This window comes from Lepidochelys olivacea, assembly GCF_965140295.1.
Source record: "Lepidochelys olivacea isolate rLepOli2 genome assembly, chromosome: 12".
Classification (NCBI taxonomy): Eukaryota; Metazoa; Chordata; order Testudines; family Cheloniidae; genus Lepidochelys; species Lepidochelys olivacea.
Window position 1 is genome coordinate 25,320,137 of NC_140422.1, and position 24,567 is coordinate 25,344,703.

At 45.7% G+C, this 24,567-nt stretch overlaps 1 protein-coding gene and 1 long non-coding RNA gene across 4 annotated transcripts in view; one reads left to right on the forward strand and one right to left on the reverse strand.

Annotated features, from left to right (window-relative positions):
• Positions 1–1,976, reverse strand: part of PDP2 (pyruvate dehydrogenase phosphatase catalytic subunit 2) — a 35,257-nt gene extending 33,281 nt beyond the window's left edge. Inside the window, exon 1 of one of the 2 annotated variants that reach the window (XR_014713740.1) lies at positions 1,867–1,976. The gene's annotated coding sequence lies outside the window, so the exon portion shown is untranslated. The remainder of the gene's footprint in view (positions 1–1,866) is intronic. The other variant, XM_084644503.1, reaches the window with a different exon arrangement.
• Positions 1,603–22,767, forward strand: LOC311528964. 2 transcript variants are annotated; one of them, XR_014713741.1, is made up of 3 exons: positions 1,603–1,666; positions 7,605–7,813; positions 22,356–22,767. It is a non-coding gene; the product is annotated as an uncharacterized lncRNA (long non-coding RNA). The 2 variants fall into 2 exon arrangements; XR_014713742.1 differs by lacking the exon at positions 1,603–1,666 and adding an exon at positions 1,943–2,047.
• Positions 22,768–24,567: the final 1,800 nt, after the last annotated feature.

Here is a 24,567-nt window from a genome sequence, read left to right on the forward strand (position 1 = left end):
GCCAGGGGCTTTACCTGAACAAGCGGCAGACCAGCTTTGAGAACCACTGATCTAAAGTGTTCCAAACAGCTCTAATACCACTCTTCCTACATTAACAGGAGTGGCTTATTGCCATGAAGCAATACGAAGCCTATGAATAACTCATATTTTTACAAAAAGAAAAAGGAGTACTTGTGGCACCTTAGAGACTAACCAATTTATTTGAGCATAAGCTTTCGTGAGCTACAGCTCACTTCATCAGATGTGAATGAATGGCATTCATCACATCAGATGAAGTGAGCTGTAGCTCACGAAAGCTTATGCTCAAATAAATTGGTTAGTCTAAGGTGCCACAAGTACTCCTTTTTCTTTTTGCGAATACAGACTAACACGGCTGTTACTCTGAAACCTGTCATATTTTTACTTTTGTCAAGGATGGTTGTTAGATCATTTGAGAGAGACCTCCTTGTTTATTTATCTACTTTTTGCTTTCTCTACTGCCCAAATCTGCATGACTCCTCTTAAGGGCATGTGGTGCTATCGGACCTCACACTGAAGCTTTCTACACAGAACTTGTCTTGAGCACCTCAGTAATTCTAAACACTCCCTTTGAAAAGTAAAGCTGCAGTCTGGTTCTGTACTGTATGACTACACAATGCGGTGAGGGCTCTGGCTGATGACATGGGCTCCAGGATGGGGCCAGAAATGATGGGTTCAGGGTGCGGAAGGGAACTCCAGGATGGGAAAGGGGCTTGGGGTGCAGCGTCCGGACAGGAGTTTGGGTGCAAGAGGGGACTGGGGCAGAGGATTGGGGTGTGGGAGGTGGGTTGGGATGCAGACTCCTCTGGACAGCGCTTACCTCAAATGGCTCATGGGAGCTAGTCACACATTTGGCTCCCAGGCAGAGGCACGGCCAGGCAGCTCCACATGCTGGTGCCGCCCCCGCAGCTCCCATTGACCACAGTCCCTGGCCAATGGGAGCTGCGGAACCAGCGCTCAGGGTAAGGGGAGCGCGTCGAGTCCCCGTGGCTGCCCCTACCCCTAGGAGCCAAAGGGACATGCCGGCTGCATCCCAGGAGCCGCACAGAGCCAGGTAGGGAGGCTGCAAGCTCTGCGCCAACCGGACTTTTAACGGCCCAACGGTGCTGACCGGAGCCACCAAGGTCCCTTTTCGACAGGGCGCTCGGATCGAAAACCGGACACCCGGCAACCCTATCGGAGCAGGTTTCAGAGTAACAGCCGTGTTAGTCTGTATTCGCAAAAAGAAAAGGAGAACTTGTGGCACCTTAGAGACTAACCAATTTATGTGAGCATGAGCTTTCGTGAGCTACAGCTCACTTCAGCTGTAGCTCACGAAAGCTTATGCTCACATAAATTGGTTAGTCTCTAAGGTGCCACAAGTCCTCCTTTTCTTCTATCGGAGCAGCCTCCCGTCCCCCACAAGGGGAGCCGGGTAACAGCCGCCCTGCCCTCGGCTCCGTGCGCTCGCGGGACCAGCCCACGCCACCACGGCTTGGGGCTCGCCTTGCCCTTCCCTAGGGCCCTCCCCGAGGCGGCGAGCCAGCGGGCGGCCGGCCCAGCGCAGACACACGGGCGCGGCCGCGACCCGCCCGGCTCCTCCCCTCCCCAGGGGAGCGAGGCCTCGGCGGAGCGTGCCTGGGTCGCACTCGCTGCGTAGGCTGCTGGGGTAGGGCTCAGCGGCGCCGCAAGCGGGAGGGGGCAGCACCAGAGGCCGTGGTTTCGCGCCCTGCAGCGGCTCCGGCCTCAGCATCGCCACAGCGCCAAGGGAGCGGCTCCGGCTCCCGCTCCCCTCGAGCCCCCGGCTCCCCCCGCCCCACGCGGCGGCTCCCGCCCAGCGACGCACTTCGGCCCCGCGGCCGCCCTTACCCGGCTGCAGGGACGCCGCTCTCAGGCTGCCCGCCGCGCCGGCCCAGACACTAGTCCGCGGTGCCGGTTGCGGGGTCGGGGCTGTCCGGCGGCTCCAGGGCGGAGGGGCCCTGACGCGCAGAGCCTGCAGCCAACCGGCTGCTCCGCTTGGGGAGCCTCCCACAGGCCCCGCCTCAGGCAGGTTTGTCCGGGGCGGTGGCCGCTGCTTCTTCCCCGTGTGAGGGGAGCGCGGGGAGCGGCAGAGCTGGGCCGTAGGGGAGACGCTCTGGGGGCTGGCCCCGGGGCTCTAGCGCCAGGGCAGAGGCCCCTCCACGCTGTGGCTCGGACTCCGTGCTCAGGAGTGGTGCTGCAGGCCGCATGTAGGGTCCCCCAAATGCTTTCCACAGCCAGGCCTGGTGAGACGTGCTTCTGGGCCCAGCGTACCCCGTTACCCACCACAGCCATTAAAAGCCACGGGGGCCCAGCTCAATCTTGCTCCGTGGTGTGTGTTTGAGTCTAGCAGGAACTATTACTGTAGTTAACAGACAGACAGCCATTCCCTCCGTGCAACAAGACAACGTGCCCTCTACCCCTGCAGCGACATGAATGATAAATTTAATACTACCTAATAAATGTCTAAAGCAGGTGCCTCCTTGTCCACTACCCACTAAGCCATCTACCCGGGACTTATTTTAACTGACTCCCTAAGCAGCTTCAAATAGCAGGCATGATTTAAAAAAAAAAAAAAAAAAGCAGTGATGTTTCCTGCTTTTCCATCCATTATTATCATGGCCTGAGGCACATGGAATTTCAGCCTTACTCAGTAACAGTTTTATAGAATCATAGAATATCAGGGTTGGAAGGGACCTCAGGAGGTCATCTAGTCCAACCCCCTGCTCAAAGCAGGACCAATCCCCAATTAAATCATCCCAGCCAGGGCTTTGTCAAGCCTGACCTTAAAAACTTCTCAGGAAGGAGATTCTACCACCTCCGTAGGTAACGCATTCCAGTGTTTCACCACCCTCCTAGTGAAAAAGTTTTTCCTAATATCCAACCTAAACCTCCCCCACTGCAACTTGAGACCATTACTCCTTGTCCTGTCCTCTTCTACCACTGAGAATAGTCTAGAACCATCCTCTCTGGAACCACCTCTCAGGTAGTTGAAAGCAGCTATCAAATCCCCCCTCATTCTTCTTTTCTGCAGACTAAAAAATCCCAGTTCCCTCAGCCTCTCTTCATAAGTCATGTGTTCCAGTCCCCTAATCATTTTTGTTGCCCTCCGCTGGACTCTCTCCAATTTATCCACATCCTTCTTGTAGTGTGGGGCCCAAAACTGGACACAGTACTCCAGATGAGGCCTCACCAATGTCAAATAGAGGGGGACGATCACGTTATACATCCCAAAATGCCATTGGCCTTCTTGGCAACAAGGGCACACTGCTGACTCATATCCAGCTTCTCGTCCACTGTCACTCCTAGGTCCTTTTCCGCAGAACTGCTGCCTAGCCATTCGGTCCCTAGTCTGTAGCTATGCATTGGGGTTCTTCCGTCCTAAGTGCAGGACCCTGCACTTATCCTTATTGAACCTCAGATTTCTTTTGGCCCAATCCTCCAATTTGTCTAGGCCCCTCTGTATCCTATCCCTGCCCCCCAGCGTATCTACCACTCCTCCCAGTTTAGTATCATCCGCAAATTTGCTGAGAGTGCAATCCACACCATCCTCCAGATCATTTATGAAGATATTGAACAAAACCGGCCCCAGGACCGACCCCTGGGGCACTCCACTTGACGCCGGCTGCCAACTAGACATGGAGCCATTGATCACTACCCGTTGAGCCCGACAATCTAGCCAACTTTCTACCCACCTTATAGTGCATTCATCCAGCCCATACTTCCTTAACTTGCTGACAAGAATACTGTGGGAGACCGTGTCAAAAGCTTTGCTAAAGTCAAGAAACAATACATCCACTGCTTTCCCTTCATCCACAGAACCAGTAATCTCATCACAGAAGGCGATTAGATTAGTCAGGCATGACCTTCCCTTGGTGAATCCATGCTGACTGTTCCTGATCACTTTCCTCTCATGTAAGTGCTTCAGGATTGATTCTTTGAGGACCTGCTCCATGATTTTTCTGGGGACTGAGGTGAGGCTGACTGGCCTGTAGTTCCCAGGATCCTCCTTCTTCCCTTTTTTAAAGATTGGCACTACATTAGCCTTTTTCCAGTCATCCGGGACTTCCCCCGTTCGCCACGAGTTTTCAAAGATAATGGCCAATGGCTCTGCAATTTTTCCTAGATATAACGGTCTCGTATGCCACACCTGTCTAGATATAGGAGCTCTGTACCTTTTTCAGAAGGATCCAGTACCTGTTTCTAACTCTTTATCTCAACAGAACTGGTGGAAATCCATCTGAGATACCTGTATGGTCAAGGATCTGGGTGGGAGTGTTAGGGGAGAGCTAGAAGCTGATGTTCTTACAGCATTGCCCCTTGGTACCCCAAAGTGAGAGAGCAGAAGGGAAGAGAAGAAAAGTACATTTGGGGACTAATTTTAAAAACTGCATGCATATGTGCCATAAATATTTGCAGGTCACAAGCACAAATTGTGTGCCATAACACAAGAACTAGGGGGTCACCAAATGAAATTCAGTAGGCAGCAGGTTTAAAACAAGCAGAAGGGAGTATTTCTTCACACAACGCAATCCACACAATCTGTGGAACTCTTTGCCAGAGGATGTTGTGAAGACTAAGTCTATAACGGTTCAAAAAAGAACTAGGTAAATTCATGAAGGATTGGTCCATCAATGGCTATTAGCCAGGATGGGCAGGGATAGAACCCCTAGCTTTTGTTTGCCAGAAGTTGAGAAAGGGTGATGGGATAGATCACTTGATCACCTGTTCTGTTCATTCCGCCTGAAGCACCTGGCATTGGCCACTGTTGGAAGACAGGATACTGGGCTAGATGGACCATTGGGCTGGCCCACTATGGCCATTCTATATTCTTATTGCAACTGTAAATGCCAACTGGGTAACAGCACACAAATGGCCACTTATATGAACAGTTGGACTTTGTGATGAAAACTTTATTTGTATGTACAATCTTGGCAACTACCTTAGCAAGGTAGATGCATCTATGTGTTCATACAATTTTAAACCTCAGTATTTTAAAGTCAAGCAGGTACAAACCTGCACTCCTCATTTTTAACAAATTTTACCAACTGGCTAGCTCTGCCTATTTAGAATTTGATTTATGGATAGCTTTACAGAATCAGAAAATTAGAAACGGAAGTCAGCTATATAGATTATAAGCTCTTTGTGGCAGAGACCATCCTTGTGTTCTCTTTGTATAGTGCCTACCAGGAAAGAGTCGGGTTCTGTGACTCAGGTGCCTAGGTACTACCATAATAATACAAATACAATTGGTCATTCCAAGCCAATTGTTTCTTGGGGAGTTGTTCCTACGGTACATTCTCTTTAGTTTTATTCAACCTTATTTTACACATTCCAAATGGTGGTGGATTTTACAGTTTCGTAAATAATCTTCCCTAATAGTTTAACGTAATTTCAAGTACCTAGATTGCGCTTTCCTGAGATGGTAGTTTAAATGTTTGATTTTAAATAATTGGTTTACTGTATTCCAAGTAACGAACAACAAAAGGTATCTAATGAGCACCCGTAGGATAAGTGCTTTTCTTTTGCCCCCCACTGAGTATACTTAAGGGTTTTTCTTTTGGTTTATTTAATTGTTAAATTTTCATAATACTGACTCATGATGTCAGGGGGACATGTGGATACTCAGCACTTCTGACAAATAAACCAACCCCAAGGACCCTTAAGTTGTTGAGCACCCAGAGCTGTGGCAACCAAAAGTTACAGGTCATTTTTGAATCATCATGCATTTAAGGCCTGTTCTGATACTCCTTAAAACCCATGGGAATCTGTTGACTGATTTTAATAGGTTTTCAGCAGGCCCTGAAAGCACAGGCCTGGATTGGTGGGGTGCAGCTGTATCACCTCAGTAGGAGCTTTGAGACACCAGGGAAATTTTGCTAGTTGCTATTACCCCTTAAGATAAGTGCAGCACATGCTTATTTCCACAGCCAGCTAGCCCTGTTGACTGGTGTGGTTGTGTAGGTGAAGAAAGGTGAGGTTATGAAAGACACTATGTGTGCTCAAGGACTATGCTTGTGATCAGTCTTTGGGGGGAAGGGGAGGACAAGGCAATGGTGGCCCACGTGCCACTCCATGCACTGCTCCCCCCCCCGGCACCATATCCATGGAGAGGCCAGCCACAGCCAAGCCCTTAAACTGAATTCTGTAATCCTTTGGGTGCAGTGGCCCACTGGTACAGAGTTCATTGGAAAAATCAGGGTCTAAGATTGTAAACTCAAAAGGCAGGGATCGGTCTTCTGTATCTGTAAAGTTCCCAGCTTATGTTGGGGCTGAATAAATAAAACTACTGTCTTACTATATAGCTGCTTATGATGTAAAGTACATGAATATACAGGCTTTCAGTAGGGCAGGTTAGTTATTTTAGATTCTTCAGTATTCTGACTAATTTTAATCGTGTAACCTTAACATTGAATGCAATATCTTCCATTAATGCAATCTCGATATAATACTAAAAGTGATCTTCATTAGTCATAATCTTGGCCAATTCAAGTTTCATAACAAAAGATTAAGGTGGCATTATTTTTGGAATGAATTGCTGCCTCTGATTACAGTCTGAGGGGGGTAACCAGCTCGGTGTTAGTTACCGTTACACTAGGCAGGAGAGAGAAATGCTGACAAAGACAATGACATTTGTAATTGTTCCACTTCAGCAATGCATAAATCCTGATGCTGCTCTCTGCACGGGCAAGACTCAGTGACTTTATGCAGCCTCTGCAACAGTCATATTTCAGAGGCCTGGTCTGAATTGGATATCCTTTGCAAATGGTGTCAAATATACTGGAAAGTGAGCTATCATTCATAGTGGAAGTAATCCTAGGAAAGACCTACAGAACAATCTTCATTATTCAGCAGTAACTAGGATACTGGGTGTATTCTGATCAGATAGAGGATGCTTGGACTAGACGTCTGCAAAGTTTGTGTTTAAGGATGCATCCGATGAAGTGAGCTGTAGCTCACGAAAACTTATGCTCACATAAATTGGTTAGTCTCTAAGGTGCCACAAGTACTCCTTTTCTTGTTGTGAATACAGACTAACACGGCTGTTACTCTGATACCTAGCAACAGAGGTGCCAAAAACTTAGGAAGAGACAAAAAGGTCATATACCTTTAGGGAAGAAGTAGTAAGTGTTAGCGAATTAAAGTGATTTTGATGTAGCAGTGACATCTCTGGATAGGTTCTCATTTTAGCAGAGTTAATAGATGGATACAATTGAGCAAGACACTTCACCAAATGTAAGTGATTCTAAAGGCAAGAAGCAAGGAGTGAGTTCGAGATGGAGCTTCAAGCATGGAAACTACCTTTTCATATTCGCTTACCAAACAACTGTTTAGAATACTTACCTTAAAGGGTTAGAAAATGTTTGGATCTAGAATAGTTTTTTCTATTAAATATTTCTGTTCTTTATGTGATGAAACTCCCTCCTTTCTTCCCCCCCTCCCCCCGAGATAATAGTGGAATGGAAAAAATGTTAAACAGCAGAAATTGAAGTTAGACATTTTTTAAATCAGCAGCTCCAGATAACTTGCAAAGAGTTTTAAGAGAGCTGGTTGAGAAACTCACACAACCATTAATGTTGATTTTTTAGTAAGTCTTGGAGCGCTGTGGAAATTCCAGAAGACTGGAACTGTGGCGAATGGGAGATGGTGCCTGTAGGTGAGAGCAGTGTGTGGAGCCTCCTGGCCCCTGCGCCTCGGAGCTGGACCTGCTGGCCGCATCCGGGGCGCAGCGTGGTGCCAGGACAGACAGGGGAGCCTGCCTTAGCCTTGCAGCGCCACTGACTGGGAGCCACCCAAGGTAAGCCTGCACCCCTGCCCCAGCCCTGAGCCCCCACCCAACCCAGAGCCCCCTCCTGCACCCCAAACCCCTCATCCCCAGCCCAGAGCCCACACCTCCAGCTGGAGCCCTCACCCCCCTCCACACCGATTCCCTGCCCCAGTCCAGAGTCCCCTTCCAAGCCCTGAAATCCACATTTCTGGCCCCACCCCAGAGCCCGCACCTTCACCCCAACACACTGCCCCAGCCTAGTGAAAGTGAGTGAGGATGGGGGACAGCAAGCCACAGAGGGAGGGGGAATGTAGTGAGTGGGGGCGGGGCCTCAGGGAAGGGGCAGAGCTAGGGTGTTCAGTTTTGTGTGGTTAGGAAGTGTAATTAGGAAGTGCCTAAGCAGAGCACACAGTCTGAGCTAGGCCTCACCCACACGCAGTGTGCCAGTAGAACTACATAGGTTTTTGAAAGGCAAAATGGCCTTGCCTCACCCCACATGGACTTTTGAACCTCCATGCAGAGGCATGCACTGAGCCACATGTTTATGGTAGGTATTGTGCGGAGCACGCACTTCACTAGGCTACACCTCATCTTCTGAAGTTCCAAAGGTGGGCATGAATAACTGGCACGTTAATAGACACAGATCTAATTTTAGAGATGAGACAAATAAAAACAAAGCTGGGACAAACAAATTTGCTCAAGAACTTCAGTCAGAGCGATAACATTCCTTTAGTTTCTTTAGGGCAAACTCCACGCTTTGAACACCTGTTAGATAAATAACCTGAAACAAATACCCCAATTCCAGAAATGCAAACAAACTGAACACGCTGAAGCACACAGGATAAGCACAAACAGACATTAGCAAAATGTCATTCCAGTCCCAACCTCATCCTACCCCTGCTGTTACAGCACTGACCAAGGCCTTGTCTACAGACAGAGTTGACCTAGTTTAACTGAAGATGGGATTTTTAAACACTGATTTAGTTAAACTGGTGCAAAAGGCTGTGTGGACACTTATTTTGGTTTGAACACAGCATATTTTGGTTTATCTTATTTGGCAAGTTGATTAGGCATCTGTTTAAGATTAACTGGAAAAACCCCACTAATAAGGTGAAATAAGAGTGCCCACACAGGGATTTGTATCAATTTAACACCTGATTTAAATTAAATTGGCATAACCTCTCAGTTTACAGCAGGCCTCTGGCTCTAGCTACATTAAGGAAAATCAGGCTAATGTAAAGACATTGATGTAGGTTCATCAGTATAAATTCCTAATGCACTGGATTGGTGCAAAACAGAGCTTGCACCAGTGCAACTTAATCCAGCATACCAAAGAAAAGTGCATTAGTGAAAGCCCCACTTCACACCAGTGCAGCACATCAACACTAGGGGTTTGTACCAGTGTAACTACATCAATGCTATTACACTGGTGTGAAATGTAGATGGATCAGAGTTGTTATAGAATCTAGATCTTATTTACTATAGCATATCCCTACATACATGTGGGCTGTTGTACTATGTTGTGATCACCAAGGGGGAACCCTCTAGGCAAGCCAAATTTAGACCTGGCATACATGGGTGCAGTTTTCATTGAAATTCAGTGCTGTAGATCATAGAATCATAGAATATCATGGTTGGAAGGGACCTCAGGAGGTCATCTAGTCCAACCCCCTGCTCAAAGCAGGACCAATACCCAACTAAATCATCCCAGCCAGGGCTTTGTCAAGCCTGACCTTAAAAACTTCTAAGGAAGGAGATTCCACCACCTTCCTAGGTAACGCATTCCAGTGTTTCACCACCCTCCTAGTGAAAAAGTTTTTCCTAATATCCAACCTAAATCTCCTCCACTGCAACTTGAGACCATTACTCCTTGTTCTGTCATCTGCTACCACTGAGAACAGTCTAGAGCCATCCTCTTTGGAACCCCCTTTCAGGTAGTTGAAAGCAGCTATCAAATCCCCCCTCATTCTTCTCTTCCGCAGACTAAACATCCCCAGTTCCCTCAGCCTCTCCTCATAAGTCATGTGTTCCAGTCCCCTAATCATTTTTGTTGCCCTCCGCTGGACTCTCTCCAATTTTTCCACATCCTTCTTGTGGTGTGGGGCCCAAAACTGGACACAGTACTCCAGATGAGACCTCACCAGTGTTGAATAGAGGGGAACGATCACGTCCCTCGATCTGCTGGCAATGCCCCTACTTATACATCCCAAAATACTACTGGCCTTCTTGGCTAACAAGGGCACACTAGATAGCACATTAGAGGTCTGATTCCATTCTGCTTTACATCAGTGTAAATTAGGAGTAATTCTGTTGCCATCAGTAAGTGTGAAACTTGTGTAAGTTGTTTTGCAGTATTAACAAACTTCCCAAATAAATCTTCTGTAACAAGAGTAGAATTTACTCTGTAGCGCTGCAGCTATCTCTGCCAACTGTGCCCAGGGTAAAATATTTAAAAAAAAAAACCCTCACATTTCTTTGTGTTCAGTTTCAGATTGGCAGCCTTCAGCTTATCAGGGACCACCTGTAAAAGTTTTTAGTATGCACCAGTTCATCATCCAGGCATAACAAACAAGCTGAGAGGCATGCCATGTAATACGCTTACCACTAGCCTTTCATGTGTGGCTGTCATTTTAAATTGCCATAGGCTTTGTTCAGCTGCCAAAAAAAGTTCTCCTTGTCCTTTGGATTTACTTCCACCTGCCAATAGCCACTTTTAAGATCCAGTGTGGAAAACTAGATTTAATCTGCCACAGCATCCAGGGAATTGCCTATTCATGACAATTGATAAGAATCCTTTAAAGAGATTTAGTTTTATTTTCTATAGTCCACGCAGAATCTGATGCTGCCATCCATTTTCTTAATCAAAACTCTGGGTAAGGCCCAAGGAGCTTAATGGCTACTTTATATGTATTATAGATGAAAGGTAGCTGTTACACCCATCAGCTTCAGTTAGGTTTGACCAACCGATAACAGATTTAAATACTTGGGAATTGTTAATATATCTAAACGTATTTAGTAGCCCTTGCAAAGGGAGGCCGGTCTAAGAATGGGCTGAGCTGCCCTCAGCAGACCATACAGACTGAGTTAGGCCTTCCCTGCACACTAGAAGTGCACCAATAGAGTTAAATTAAAAAAAAAAAACACACACACCACATACACAAGCTACACACAAAATGATTCTGTCTCACACGACAGACTTTTGTGCCTCCATGTGGAGGGCATGCACTGAACCAGGAGTTTACAGTAGATATTGTTCTGCTGGGATAATGGGACATCACCAGGAACCCTTTACAAGAAGGTTAGATCTGTGTGTTTAATAAAGACACCAATAAATAACAAAATAAATATGCTCAAAACTTCAGTCAGAGCAATAACATTCCTTTAGGTTCATTAAGGCAAACTCCAAACTTTGAGCCTATTACATAAATAACCTAACAAATATCCAAATCCCAGAAATGCAAACAAACTGAAAACAGTAAATGCACATGGGATAAGCACAATCAGCCACTAGCAAAATGTCATTCCAGTCTCCCTGGCCTCATTCCACACCCACTGGTGCAGCAGAGACCAGTCTGGTTCTATCTACATTAAGAGAAGTTGTGCTGGTGACATAGATGTAGCTTCAGAAGTGCAAGTGCCTAATGCAAATACATCGTCCTGGTGCAGAGTGTGTCATATGCCCATCAATTTGATCCAGTAATATACCAAAGTAAACTGCAGCACATATATCCTGTCCTAGCCTATCCCTTAAGACACATGGGCTACTCTACTATGTTCAAAAAGAAAAGGAGGACTTGTGGCACCTTAGAGACTAACCAATTTATGTGAGCATAAGCTTTCCTGAGCTACAGCTCACTTCATCGGATGCATCCGATGAAGTGAGCTGTAGCTCACGAAAGCTTTTGCGCTAATAAATTGGTTAGTCTCTGTGACAGGTTTCAATCGGTCCTCCGAGCCCCTAGGGGGCAATGGAGAGCCATGGTCCCACTGGTGGGCCTTAGTCACACCTTTCGGGCATTGGGGAATTAGAGGGAGAGGTGTGCCGGCCGGAGTCTGCAGCGCGCCCCTCAGGCAGGGGAGCGCTGGGTATGGGTTTGTAGCACGCCCCTCAGCCAGGTTGGCCGGGGTAGGGGAACACAGGCCCACCCAACTCCACTGCGTTCCAGCCCAGGGCCCTGACAGTGGCAGGAGGCGAAGGTCCCGCCACTCGGTCAGCGGGGGGCCACCCACGCCCGCTGACCAAACACACCCACCCCACGGTGCAGTTCTGCCCCTGGGCTACTTCCTACCCTGTCTCTCAAGCACGTCTCTCTGGTCCCTCCAGCTTGTCCAGGTATTCTGCTGCTGGCAGCTCCAGCTCCCCCTCTGTGTCGGACTCACGCTGGCCCGGGCTACAGCCGGGCCCCTCCAGGTCCTCTGGGTACTCAGCGGCTGGCAGTCCTGGTCGCCACAGGCCTTCCTCCCGGTCAGGTTCCTCCTGGCCCAGGGCCTCCCCTGGGTCGGCAGCAGGATCGCAAGGGAGCAGCCTGTGTCTCCCTCCCTCCCTGGTGCTCTCTTCTCTGGGCAAAGGGCCCCGCCCTTTGTACTTCCTGTCCCACACCTCCCCTTCCAGGGATTGGCTTGATCTGGCCCTGCCCACTCAGGCTGAGAGGGTGGCTCTTTACCCTCTGGTTCGGAGGGAAGCCACCCTGGCTCCCTACAGTCTCTAAGGTGCCACAAGTACTCCTTTTCTTTTTGCGGATACAGACTAACACGGCTGCTACTCTGAAACCTCTACTATGTTCAACAAGTGATGAGACCAAGAGGAAACTCAACACATACTGGACCAAGTTTAGATCTGACCTAAGCACAAGCAAGTTTTTAAAAAAACAAACAAACACTGAAATTAAATGGTGATACAAACAGTGTGTTAAGTTTCAGAGTAGCAGCCGTGTTAGTCTGTATCCGCAAAAAGAAAATGAGGACTTGTGGCACCTTAGAGACTAACAAATTTATTTGAGCATAAGCTTTCGTGAGCTACAGCTCTGTAGCTCACGAAAGCTTATGCTCAAATAAATTTGTTAGTCTCTAAGGTGCCACAAGTCCTCCTTTTCTTTTAGTGTGTTAAGTGTCACAGCAGGGGTTTGATTTCCCCTCTGCCTTACACTAGTGAAAGTCAGGAGTAACTCTATTGAAGCCAGAATTTCATAGTAAAACTGATGTAAATAAGGAAAATCAGGGCCCAACTGTTAACTTGTGAGAAGCCATGTATTAGTGGTAAAATAGTACCATTTGCTGATCTGATATTGGGTGGCTGTGCAGAAGGACCGCACATGCCTAAAGAGTGGGAGGAGCAATATAGCATGAAAAGCAATTAACAGGAGATGCAAGATAAGTTACCTTATTTTACATAGAGTATCCTTGTTGCTTTTCCTGATATGCTTCCTTTCTGCCTCCTTAGCCTTTGCACACCATTGAATGCCCAGTCAGTACAAGTCACCCTATAGTACTTTGCCACTTACACCCATTTTCTGGTCAATTTACACCTAGAGTGAAGGTTATGTTTATGTCACCACTGAACTAACATCTCCTTGAAAGTACCCAAAAGTTTTTGTCTTTAGAAAATAAAAAAATTCAAAGTCAAATTGGAACTATTACTGACGAAAAGTTAGTAGGGCTATCAATTAATCGCAGTTAATTCATGTGACTAACTCAAAAACATTTATTGCGATTAAAAAATTAATTGCAATTGTGATTAAAAATTAATTGCAAGTAATCGCACTTATAACAATAGAATACCAATTGAAATTTGTTAAATATTTTTGGCTGTTTTTCTATATGTTCAATATTGATTTCAATTACAACACAGAATATGAAGTGCACAGTGCTCACTTTATATTATTATTTTTATTACAAGCTGTAAAAATGAATAACAAAATAAATAGTATTTTTCAATTCACCTCATACAAGTACTGAAGTGCAATCTCTTTATTATGAAAGTGTAACTTACAAATGCAGATTTTTTGGTTACATAACTGCACTCAAAAACAAAACAGTGTAAAATTTTAGAGCCTATAAGTCCACTCAGTTCTACTTCTTATTCTGCTAATCACTAAGACAAACAAGTTTGTTTACATTTACGGGAGATACTGCTGCCTGCATCTTATTTACGTCACCTGAACGTGAGAACAGGCGTTCCGCATGGCACTTTTGTAGCCGGCGTTGCAAGGTATTGACATGCCAGATATGCTAAACATTCATGTGCCCCTTCATGCTTTGGCCACCATTCCAGAAGGCATGCTTCCATGCTGATGATGCTCATTAAAGAAATAATGCATCAATTAAATTTGTGACTAAACTCCTTGGTCCTGGATCTCCTGCTCTGTTTTACCTGCATTCTGCAAAAGTTTCATGTTATAGCAGTCTTGGATGATGACCCAGCACATGTTCGTTTTAAGAACACTTTCACAGTAGATTTGACAAAACGCAAAGAAGGTACTGATGTGAGATTTCTAAAAATAGCTACAGCACTTGACCCAAGGTATAAGAATCTGAAATGCCTTCCAAAATCTGAGCGTGATGAGGTGTTGAGAATGCTTTTAGAAGTCCTAAAACAGCAACACTCTGATGTGGAAACTGCAGAACCCAACCACCAAAAAAGAAAATCAACCTGCTGGTGGCTTCTGACTCAGATGATGAAAATGAACATGCGTCAGTCCACACTGCTTTGGATCGTTATCAAGCAGAACCCATCATCAGCATGGAAGCGTGTCCTCTGGAATGGTGGTTGAAACATGAAGGGACATATGAATCTTTAGCACATCTGGCACATAAATATCTTGCAACGCCACCTACAACAGTGCCATGTAAACACCTTTTCTCACTTTCAGGTGACATTGTAAACAAGAAGCGGGAAGCATTATCTCCTGCAAATTGTAACCAACTTTGTTTATCTGAGTGATTGGCTGACCAAGAAGTAGGACTGACTGGACTTGTAGGCACTAAAGTTTTACACTGTTTTGATTTTGAGTGCAGGGTTTTTTGTTCATAATTCTACATTTGTAAGTTCAACTTTCATGATAAAGAGATTGCACTACAGTACTTGTATGAGGTGAATTGAAAAATAATTTTATTTTGTTTTTTACAGTGCAGATATTTGTAATCAAAACTAAATATAAAGTGAGCACTTGAAAATGTAGTAAACATCCACAAATATTTAAAATAAAATGGTATTCTATTGTTGTTTAACAGTGCAATTAATCACAATTAATTTTATTTAATCACTTGACAGCCCTAAAAGTTAGTTAACAGAACATACGTTTTACTGGTCTGAGGATTCTCCCAGTCAGTACCAGTGCTAGCCCAATGGGGGTTTTAAGCATGAATATTGGGGGGGGGCCCACAACACACAATAAAAGCGAATAGGGGGTCCCTTTGAGCTGTGTGGGGCCCCAAGCAATTGCTTAGTCTACTTATGCCTAGCATCAGCTCTGCCTCCAATCTGTCAGATAAAGGAGAGCAGTAACATGAAGTGATTTTTAAACACACAGAACACTGACTCTATGATTATGTCCTTACAGCCAAAACAGGGATTTCTAGCCTTGCTACCAAGACCATTTTCCCCCCTCCCCTGGTCACTAGCATTTATGACTAGAATAGGCTAAGTTTTCTCAAAGAAAAAGTTTCTTGGGGTAGTTCTTGTATCTTAATGATGTGAAATCAGGCCACTAGATGGCATTTTCAGACTACTTATCGTTGAGCCCCTTCTCTTCTTATGAGTGCTGACATTTAAGCATAATACCTTTGCACTTCTATAGCAGCTCTCCCCGATGATCTCAAAACACTTGATAAAAACTAATTGAGTCTCAATATTCCTCTGGGGCATTATTATCCCCACTTCACAGACAAGGAAACAGGCACAGAGAATGGTTTAATGATTTGCTCAAGGTCTCATGGCAAATCAGTGACCGTGTTCAAAACAAAACCTAGGAGTTCTGACTGCCAGCCTCCAAGGCTAACTATAATTAGCTTTCTACATCCATTTTACAATACAATTGCTTTTTTATTATTTAATAAAAGTGACATTCTGGTCAAGCTGAAACTACCTGGTGTTAGCTGATCTGCATATTCTACAGCATAGGACAACGAGTAGGAGGGGATCATGCTATATTGATTCTGTTTCTCTAGAAACTTTAGGGCCTCATTTTACCTTAATTTTCTCCTCTCCATGAGAGAGCACAGTGCACATAATTTGGGTTTAGTTTTCAGGGATCAAATTTATATTTTTGTTGAGCTATCAGAAATGATATCTGATATAAAGGGCATATCATTTAGTGCTGGGGAATATTCCATTTCATTGTTCACCGTGGTAAACTACTTTAAGAAAAATCTGTTGTCTTTAAACAAGTCTGCATCTGCTTAAGAGTACATTCACAAACAAGAATCTTTTTGAACGTTTACATTTGCTGAAGGCCTTCATAGAAATGACAATGGACAGTCCTAGGCAAAACAATAACTAGAGAAGGGCACACAAGGACACCCTGCACTAGTCTGGTAAACAGTCAAACAGAGGACTGTGTGTTTGAAACACTGCATTGCATAGCAACACAGAATGCATATTCATGGCCCAGTTCAGCTCCCTACTGAAGTCAATTCATGTTGGACTGGGCCCATAGTGACTTTCTAAACCATGGAAATGAGTCTGGTACTCTGCCAACAGGGGCAGGTGCAGGAATTTAAATTCCACCGCTTTTGGAGGGGCACGTTCTGTGCCTCCACCGGGGACAGAGGAGTTTGTGCCCCTGCCAATTATTACCGGGGTGGGTCTGCCCCTACTTGCCCCCCAATTGTGCACACCCATGTTTACAAAACAGGACCGATAAGTGTTCCTTTTACTAAGAGGCTTGTGAAACTTTAATGTACTTCACATGTCCATATATATTTTCCATATGGACTAATATATGGCTCAGGGATTTGTAATGGGATATAGAACCTTTCACCGTTAGCCCCTGGTTGCAGATTTGACCTAGGTCATCAATGACAGATCATCATTAGTGAATGAAGGCTGTTCAGCAGCCTAAATAAATTGGTGTTCATCAAAAAAGTCCACATAGCAGGGCTTATCAGGTCTGGATTTGGGACCTGCTGCTGCCTCAGTTTCCCCTCAGTTCCCTAGAGAATGAGACTTCATACTGCAAGTGTTTTCTCCTCTTTTGGGAGTCTGATTCATTAACATAAAGCTCAAAACATCAATCTTCTATCCAGCCTCCCTCGCTGGGCACACCTTTGTGTAGGGTTCTAAGTCTTGCCCCTGCTGAGGCTTCTCCTCCTAGGAGGTCTCCCTCCCAGGCCTTCTGCCTAGACTGTTACTCAGCCTAGGCTTCCTCACTGGCCCTTATCCATTCCTTACAGAAGCACTCACTGTCTGTAACGGGGAAGAACACACCACCACGGTGCCTCCTGCTGGCCATCCTGGGAATTAGCTCAGTCTTTTCCCAGGGCGCCCTCCTTTGCTGGTATCTCACCACCATCACTTCTGCTCCGGACCCACGTCACCTCAAGGATCGTGGCGTTCTTTTCAGGACACAGCCCTCCGGCTGTGCCCCATTCCTTTCTCCCCCCATTCTGGGGGAACAGCAGTCTTCTGTCCAGCCATCGCCTCCGTGACTGACTGCAGCCCAAGGTTGTAGCCACTTGCCTCAGTGGCAAACTTCAGCCCTTCACTGGTCACTCCCCTCAGTGGCAAGTATGGGTGAGGTGGGGGAAGACCTGTGCCCACCCACTACTTCAGGTCTCAACCCAGGGACCCTCTAGGCCGCAGCCACACTCTGTGTCTCCTTCAACCCCCTCCGTCCATTTCCCTGGGCCACTTCCCTGTAGCTCTAGCACCTGTATAAGGGCTTTGGTCTTCGGAGCTCCCGCTTCCCGGCCCGGCCCAGGGTGCTGGCGGTTCCCTCATCCCTTCAGGGACCCAGTACCTTATCCCTGGGCTCCCAAGAGGAAACTCTGTCCTGCAGCTCTCTTTATATATGGGCCTGCTCTTCCCTGACTGGCTGCACATTGCAGCCCCTCTCTGATTAGCTGTCTGCTGCGCAGCCTCCCCACGGCTGCTTTTAACCCTTTCTCCACCAGTGTGGGGCAGACACCCCATCACACTGCCAGATCTACTCATTCTGGACTTTCTACCTCTTTGATGTCCTGGACGGATGGGTAAAGTTCAACTAAAACTCAGAACCTTCCTCAATCAAGGGAGGGGCCACTGAACCAAGGATCAATAGATTACAAGGGACAACAAATGAGAACAGGGGCAGGAGTGAGGTTGTTTGTTCAGAAGTTGGGATCCAAAGAGGGACGGTGAACCGGGGTCGTCACCCACTGCTCCACAAAGGAGTCCAAGGAGTCAGAGGTCACTGCCCCGAGAACTCTTCCTGGATACATGAGGAAAGGAAGGAACAGAAGTGTGTCCCAGTCTCAGAGCACAGCGCCCATTGAGCTTCCTCCTCCTGGTCTGTTGAACTGTTATCTTGGGCAGTGCCAGAAGGAGATTGAGTAGGAGGTCTCAGTTTTCATGGGGCAGCACTTGAGCAGGAGGTTCTGGAGGAGCCAGAAAAATGGCTGTAACCTGGCATACTATAGACAGACATGCACTAGGATCTCCCTCTTGCCACAAAAAGAACGAGTATCAGGAGACTGAACCACACCAGCCATGGCTTCATGGAGGAGCTACCAACTAATATCCCCAGCAGGCTATGGGGCCTGAGTGGAAGATAGGTTGGCCCACCACAGCTCCTCACCCTCCGTTGGTGGTAACGCGTCATGCCATTTAGTGTCCAGGCAGGACTTAAGGGCAAGAAGTGGATGGTATGGAACACAAGTGCTCAGAGTTGTTCTCAAGGTGCGGTTCAGACAGACCAGCTGACAGCATGCAGCCCACTTGGGTCATGCAATGAAGGCAGATGGGGATAGGGAAAGGGAGGAAGGGCTCAGTGATCAGCTCTGGAGGGCCTGGGAGCACCTTCTTTTAGAGCCCACTCAAGGTAACCCAGGGAGGCAGAGCAGCCTTCATGTCCTGGCATACATGGCAGGTGACACATCAGGGAGGCAGCCCCACCTGCTAGGCAAGCATTATGGGGTCCACCCACTCCTACTGGCCATAATCCAGGAAGTCTCCAACTCTGATGACAGCAGCCAGGACCAGCCTCCAACATACTGAGGGGGCTCTACCACTTGTGCCCGAAGATGAGGGTAGTGTAGCAGGGGCTCAGCAAGGAGGTCTTGCAGTGGTCACTACAGACCTGGTCACTGAAATAAGCATCCAGGTCCCTGAAGTCTCTCCCAAATGGCCCTGGGCTACCCTTTATATCTCCCAGCAGGCCTAGGTCTTAGTCACATATTCCCCATCATGTGACCCTTGAACTCATTCTCTCTGCCTGGGGAGGTGGGCTAATGCTGTCACATGTGAAGCTGAGCCCGATCCTCCTTAAAGGGCCAGGTCACTTTATGAGAGTCCACAAAATAACCACCACCACTGTAATCAATACCCCTATTGGCAGTATCAGCAGATAGGTCAAAGATTTAATAGGTAAAGAAACTAATGCCTGTAGGGAACATAAGAAAGCTTAGCCTGTTGCTGCTTGTGCGGTACCAGTAAATCTCCTTTGGGCAGAGAGCAAGCTTGGGCTCAGTTCTCCTCTGCTTTTTATCTTGCATAGTCAAAAGCACCTACAGAAAATGGGTGCACAGTGGATGTAAGAGTAAGGCAAATGGATTGGAGAAGTGTAAGGGAGTAGAAGTATGTCCAATCATTTACACACAAAAAAAAAAGGAGTACTTGTGGCACCTTAGAGACTAACCAATTTATTAGGCAAATCATTTACACAGTTTAAGGCACAACTATGTTTGAGGATAATGAGATTTAACAGTTGTTTGCAATCTTCAAATACCCTACCATTGCTGAGCTGTCACAGAAGCACCTACTGCCAGTTGTTCTCCCTGTTATCTAATGTGTTCGTGATGAAAGAATTCAAGCTGAACAGGCTGATGAATATTACAGTGTCAGGGGCACATGTTATTTTGGTCTTGCTGGAATTTTGTACAACTTTTTAATTTTTATCACTTTATATAGTAGATATAAGAAAACAACTCTTATTTTATTACTGCCACAGAGGGAGCTTAAGTTGGAAGTTTGTTCTATGGCCAGTGCAAAACATTTTCAACCTATTACCAGTATGTTGGTGTTAAGGGCTACTGGTCTCCAGGACAACCCCTTTGGGGGCACATACACTCAGCTCCAGCTCAGGTCCTTTCCCAACTTAGACAATTACCACCTTTTTAGGGTCTGATTTATAAAGTCTTTATAGAAAGACTAACTTACTTTGTTAATGGCACCAGGTCACCCCACTCTGAGTTCTTATAAGAGTCTGATCAGCTCTCAACTGTTCAAGAGATCTCTAATTCCCTTCCTGGAGCTGGGGTTGTACTTCAACTGGTCACTCCCTCAAACATGGAGTTCCCAGCTCTCCTCCTGTAGCTGTGGGTAATTCACTTACTGTCTCTTCTCAAAGCAGGAGCCCCAACTCTCTTCCTGGAGCTGGGGGTACTTCAGCCCACTGTAGGGCCTTAATCAGCTTCTCCCTCAGCTGGCTCCACTTACTCCTCAGGCTCAGAGGAAGGCTTCTGCTACTAGCATCTTCTCCCTACAACCTCAAGGCTCTGCAGAGCATCTGCCATACTGTGAGGCAGGAGGCAGCATTTTGCTGGTTCCCCTCTCCCAGCCCATTCCCAGTTGGTTAGGGGCAGAGGTGAACCTGGCCCTGTTCTCTCCGCAAGGCTCCTGGCCTTGGGCCCTTAAAGATACAGTGACCAGATTTCCTCCCAAGCACCATTCATTCCCCAGACCACTTACTTTCTCTCCGTATCTCCCTTAAGTCCTTAAACTGAACCTTCAAACCCTTAAAGGGCCATACCAGGTGGCAGGTGGGCTGACCCTGGGCACTACTGCCTTTAAAGGGAAGACCACCCTGTCATGGGTGTTTTGTCTTATAAACGTTGATTTGGGTTGGTTGCATTTCAGTAAGTTCTACACTTTTGGATATAACTACACCCTAGTTAGTATTTTGTCCATTATAATTCTGAGAGTGTTGCTCTCTTGTAAATGCTGCTTCCAGATCATGGCCCACATAGCAAAGACTAGGATAGATGTAAAGATAAATGCACTGACAGACTATAATTAACTATGTCAGTACAACAGATTCAGTGGAGGAATGCCTGTTATCCCAGCAGGAGATGAAGTGATACAATGGTCGTGGCCTCATGTACTGTAATATTTATCATACTCTACTACAAATGCTGAGAACAGAATTGTATTACAGCATCGCAACTAAAGCCTGGTCTACATTAAACAGTTAGGTCAACGTAAGCTGCCTGTTACTGGAGCCGTCCCTCAATGCCCTGCAATGAGAATACAATTGATACAAGTGCTCCTCTCCTGGTGAGTACATGCACTGCTGACAGAAGGAGCCAGGTGTGCGCGCGCACACAAGCGATTTAATAACTGTGGTGACTGTATGGCGAGGTAAGTTAGGTCGACATAAGTTTGTAATGTAAACATGGCCAAGGATTCATGCAAAATAGAGGGTTCTTTTAAAAGTCAAATATAATTAGTTTAAACACTTTACAGATAAAGGCTATGGATCTGATCTTAAACAGAAGTATGGATCAGTAAGAGTGCTAGAGTTGGATCAAGAGCCTAGCTGTGGAAGTGTCTTCATTTAAATTTGGCTCTTGCTGATGTAAGTGAATCTCTACACTAATTTAGTAACACCACCTCCCCGAGCGGTATAGACTCAGGGTATGTTTACACTTCAAAATTGTGTCAACCTAAGTTAGGTTGGCATACAGCCGCCACAGTAATTAAATGACTTTTGCGTATCCACACTATGCTCCTTGTGTTGGGAATGTGCATCTTCACTAGGAGCACTTGTACTGATTGTACTGTCAGTGTGGGGCATTGTGGGATGGCTTTGGAAAAAGCCAGTAACAGTCGATGTAAACAATGCAGTGTCTACCCTGACACTGCGTCAACCTAACTACATCGACCTAAGCACTATACCTCTGGTGGAGATGGAGTGCTTAAGTCAGCTTAGTGGGGCAGTTACATAGGGGGGAGCCGAATTTTAGTGTAGACACTGTGACATTGCACTCCATATGATTTTATGAAAATATGCTAATGAGTGTGAATATAATGTAGCTGGAATATGCTTCATGCAAAAGGTCTCTTGTAAGGTATTATTACAAAGCTCATAATCTACTGAGTGTGGTCATCCTATTTGTATAAATGTATCATTCTTGTATCTGAAACTAGAAATATGAAATATAACTCCTGTTGTAATTATGCAAAGTGTGGGCCATTAATGGTGGTTTGGAATCTTGATGGCTCCCATCAACTAGGACAATTGACTATAGATGGCTCTGTTTACTTGCAAGCCTTCCTGTGTGTCAGGCCAGGAAGAATGAAGGCTTGGGGTCTCACAGGACATGTGACCATGTCACCTGGTACTGGAATCCATCTTAAACCTGGTGCTTTTCCATTTAGAAGAACGGGTGGGAACCCAGAGAGATGAAAGATTCCCACCTTGTGCCAAAGCTATAAAAGGATGTGAAACAGAACAAAGGAGGTTCCAGTCATGAGAAATCCCCTGAACTACTACCTGAACTGGAAATCCCCTAACTACTACCTGAACTGGAAACCTAACTACACCTGAACTGTACCAGGAGAAAGGATTGGGCTCAGACTAGAAAGGAGCCTAGTCTGTGAAAGAAGCTTATTGGAACATCTCTGAGGGTGAGATTTCATCTGTATTCAGTTTCCTACTGTATTAGGCTTAGACTTGTGTGTTTTTGTTTTATTTTGCTTGGTAATTTACTTTGTTCTATCTGTTATTACTTGGAACCACTTAAATCCTACTTTTTATATTTAATAAAATCACTTTTTGCTTATTAATTAACTCAGAGTAAGTAAGTAATTCCTAGGGGAGCAAACAGCTGTGCATATCTCTTTATCAGTGTTATAGAGGGCGGACAATTTATGAGTTTACCCTGTATAAGCTTTATACAGAGTAAAACGGATTTATCTAGGGTTTGGATCCCATTGGGAACTGGGTTTCTGGGTGCTGGAGACAGGAGCACTTTTTAAGCTGTTTTCAGTTAAGCCTGCAGGTTTTGGAGGATGTGGTTCAGACCTGGGTCTGTGTTTGCAGCTGGCTAGCATGTCTGGCTCAACAAGACAGGGTACTGAAGTCCCAAGCTGCCAGGAAAAATGGGCTCAGAGGTAGTTTCAGCACATCAGGTGGAAGTCCCAAGGGGGTTTCTGTGATCTAACCCGTCACAGACACTTAGGTTGATGTAAGCTTCCTTGCATCGACCTAAGTCTGAAGTGTAGATCAGGCCTCATGGTCAATGTAATTAGGTCAACTCAGTGTAGACACAGCATTGGTTACGTCGGCTGTTACTGGCCTTCAGGAGCTGTCCCTCAATGCCCCCCAGTGACAGTACAGTTGATGCAATACAATCTTGGTGAAGACACGCACTGCTGACACAAGGAGCCAGCTATGCACACACACACACAAGTGATTTAATAACTGCGGTGACTGTATGCTGATGTAAGTTAACATACGCTTGTAATGTAAACATGACCTAAGATTCATGCAAAATAGAGGGTTCTTTTAAAAGTCAAATATAGTTAGTTTAAACACTTTACAGATAAAGGTGAAGGGTCTGACCTTAAACAGAATTATAGATCAGTAAGAGTGCTAGAGTTGGATCAAGAGCAAAGATACATGCTTTGCTGTACTCATGCATTAATTTTGAAATATTCTCCATTTTCAATTCAATCTATTTCAGTGTAGACACTGTATTTTACCAAAAAGGTGTTGTTGGCAGCTAAAAAGTAGCAAGATCTCCCTGACCTATTAATATAAATCAGAAATAGTGCAGGGTCCTTCATTATGGGGCCCAGAAGACTCTGCTAGCTTTCAGTGATCTAGACAAGTGAATGTCTTTTTAATAATACGACAGACATTAGGCTTAGCCACAAGGATAAGAGACAGACTTGGTATGTTAATAAATGTCTCTCTCAAATAGTTCCCAGGATCATTAGAAATTCTCTCTACATACCAGATGAAGAACTAGCTCCAAATGCTTCCCTTTATAGAAAATCTGCCATTTAGAAATATCAGATTGCTCTCTGTACCCTGCCCCTGAAGGGGGATAAACTTTTCCCCGCTCTAATTCTGTGATACTATTATCTGCTCTATACTGCTAGCTTTGGGCTTCCTCCCCATTTGACAAGTAGATTGGGAAGTAGAGCTTAGAAGTGAGACTGGATCTTTCATTTGGCTGGATTCTGATGCTGCTCATGGAGCTGAAAAAGCGAGAGATTTGGGAGAATCTGAATGCTGAGGAACCGCAATGGTTTGCTGTACCAGGAACACGTGATCCTCATTTATCTGGGAAGGAAGTTCCAGGCAGATAATTGCAGCCTGTTATGAATCTACAATTTTAAAGCTACAGAGAACTTCTCATGCTCTGAATCCTAGAAGAACCCTGCACTCTTGTTTCTGGATAGAAGTTTCAGGAAGAAGCCAAAGATGTCTAAGAAAAAGTAAATGGGATGGGGCCTTACTCTCTTGCAATCAACTCTGCTTCATTAAATAAAATTTCCATATCCCTAATCTGAACCCATACTCACATTCAGTAGTACTTACTCACACAACTAGCCCTATTTTGTTCATTACTCAACATAGATA